This window comes from Mus pahari, unplaced genomic scaffold (assembly GCF_900095145.1).
Source record: "Mus pahari unplaced genomic scaffold, PAHARI_EIJ_v1.1 scaffold_10511_1, whole genome shotgun sequence".
Classification (NCBI taxonomy): domain Eukaryota; kingdom Metazoa; phylum Chordata; class Mammalia; order Rodentia; family Muridae; genus Mus; species Mus pahari.
Window position 1 is genome coordinate 1 of NW_018392995.1, and position 3,064 is coordinate 3,064.

Consider the following 3,064-nt stretch of genomic DNA (forward strand, 5'->3'; position numbering starts at 1 on the left):
GTCAGGTTACTCTCTGGAGGGAAGCTCACTTCTAGCAGGGAATGTGCATCGAGGGCTGGCGTTCAAATCTGACNCCTTGCTGAAGATGAAGGCCCAAAACAGGGCCTGTGCCAGTAGATGTGTTGCCTCGTAGCAGACATTTATAAAAACATGTTTAAGTTACAAGCTTGTGGGGAAATAAGACTAGCTTATGGCCTAGGTATTACCTCTAGTTGTTAGGTGGCACAGGGGTGTAGTTTCTGTAATTCACACTTTACAAATAGCACTCAATGTACTGGCTCTTAGAAACGAGGGTTAGAGCCTGAGAACTCCAGGTGGAAGAATGTTTCCTAGCTAAAGACTAATTTTATTTGTCTTCTGTACCCACTTCTTTTTCCATCTTCTCATGCTGGGGATCTGTAAATCTGAGTGCAGTAATTTAAATGACCCATTTAATTCTGGTAGAATGCTGCACTAAAGCCATCTGCCCCTACCCTTTTGTTGTTGTTGTTTGTTTGCATGTTTGTTTGATTGATTGTTTTGATTAGGAAACATATACAATGACTTCTTCTATTTCACTAGTGGTTAGAGGATATATGCCTCTTTAAATTGCTAGTGTGATCTTAACCTAACTTAGGTAATTGGAATATACTGAGAAAATTTTTCTTTTTTTTCTTTTTTTTTTTTTTTTGGTTTTCTGATTTGTTGAAGATTTTAGAGCATGCCTCATGATTCTTTTGATTTCCTTGGTTTCTTTTGTTATGTTTGTTATGTTATTTGTTTTTGAATTTTTTTGTTTGGATATTCTTTACTCAACTTTTAGTTACTTTGAGTAAGGGTTTGCCTATCCTATTGATTTCCTTACAGAATCAAATATTTGTTAATAGATGTCGTTGTTTTTCTCAACTATTAATGATTTCAGCCAAGTGTTTGATTCTTACCAACTACGTCTATGACTGATTCTCTTACTAAAAGTAAGAGAATGATTTTCTTACTAAAAGTTTCAGTTGTGTTACTGAATTGCTAACACGAAATATTTTCTTATATATTCTCATCTTCAGTCTCATTTAAAAGTCACAGTACTGCACCAATATCTCCTCGATCATATTCTAAATTTCACTTAAGTATACTACTGAAAGGACAAGCATCTCAAGAGTATATATTGATGATTTTGAAAGAGTGCGTAAAATTATTTAAAAATATTCAAGACATCAAATATAAATTTTCATGAGTGCCTTTATTTGGAGACTGAAATATCCCACCTTGTCATAGTGGAAAATTTTCACTTCCACCTTGCCTGAGGTCTTGGTATTCAGTTCCTCTCACTCCACTTATATTTTACCTCACATACTTCGTTATCGAGGTTGAGTTAGCTCCTACTCATGCCTGGTTTCCTTTTTTGTGTCTGTAATAATTTCTAGCTCATACAATGCCTATTATATTACTGAAGCTCAATAAAACCTGGCTATTAAAATTTATGCAAAAAATACATTTTAGATACTGTAACTCACTTTGACTCAGTTGGAAGAGAGTGAAAATTGATGACTGCAACTACAAAATATTGGGAAAACATACTGGATATCTAAAGATTTAAACATTTAAAGAATATTCTTCCTATAAAAATAAATAAAACTAAACCTTAAAGGAGAGATAAAGCATATTTGTGCTCCAAGAAGCATAAGGAACCATGACACATTCCGAAGCCAGGTAATTTTACTCTTTAATACAGCAGTGATTTGAATTAGTCTAGGGTGCCATGTTCACTATCACTAATATGAGAAATTTAGTAAAAACAAATATTAATTCAATTTTTAATATTAAAATTTGGTGTAGCCACATGATTAGATATTTAAATATAGATACTGTTAAAAGTAAAAAATATAAAATTCTGGGATGAAATAAAGTAAGATATTGAAATTAATAATGAAAGGACTTATGTTTAATTTGAGAAGGAGTTAGCATAGCAGTCAATTCAAACTTCCTCTCTAGTATGGAAAGTGCTGACCTATATTCTTGATTAGAAGTAAAATAAAGGTAGAAATGAAAAGTTTGGATTTGCACTTCAGAGGTCTTCCAAAGTTTCCATCTCATCTTTTCAGAATTCTATGTGTTACAGTTAACCATTCCAGGAGTGTTTGGTTTGCCATTATCAGCTGGATACTGGGAGCTGAAATGATACCCTGTTGAAGAGGAGAAAGTGCTCTTAACCCCCAAGTCATCCCTATACATCCACCCCAGCCATTTTTTGTTTGTTTGTTTGTTTGGCTTTGTTTTGTTTTGTTTTGTTTTCAAACAGGGTTTCTTTGTGTAGCCCTGGCTGTTCTAGAACTCACTCTTTAGACCAGGCTGGCCTTGAACTCAGAAATCTGCCTGCCTCTGCATCTCAAGTGCTGGGATTAAAGGTGTGCACCACCACTGCCCAGCCACCTCAGCCATTTTTAAGGACAATAGACAGTCACGTTGTCTTCAGAAGTTTTGTGACAATTTGGTCTTGGGTTGATGAAATTGCACAATAGTGCCTTATGCCCTAGGCTTTCGTTTCTCTGGAGACATTCTTTCCAAGCAAAGTTGTAGAATTTTGCTGTTAAAAGTTTATTTAAAAGCTCCTATGGTTTCTAAAAATGATATTAACTTCTCAAAGTGTCTTCCATCTCTTGCTTCTGACATCTACCTCAAAGAATTCAAAATATCTTGAGTTACATAACAGCATGTATTCTCTCTCAAGATGATTACTTTTATGAATCTATAGCCACATAGGAGAAATAAACATAATTGATTGTTGAATTTTTGTGTTGTAACTTTTTTCTGAACTTTCTTATGTGCTCCAGCTTAACTTTGATATTAAGGAGAGTGTTGCTGAGCTCAAGTTTCTCTTTGTGTGGTCATATTGAGTAGGAGAAATGGCATCACTGTTGAAGAACATCAGGTGGATACAACTGCAAACTGCAACCAACTCCTGTTGTTATTGCATTATTTTGTATGCTAGGTCTCAATCACAGGGTCTGTTGTATGTTATCACTGATATTTTAATGTCTCATTCATTGACTTCTTGTGCTATGAACTGCTTCCTTGTTGCAGCTTCTTT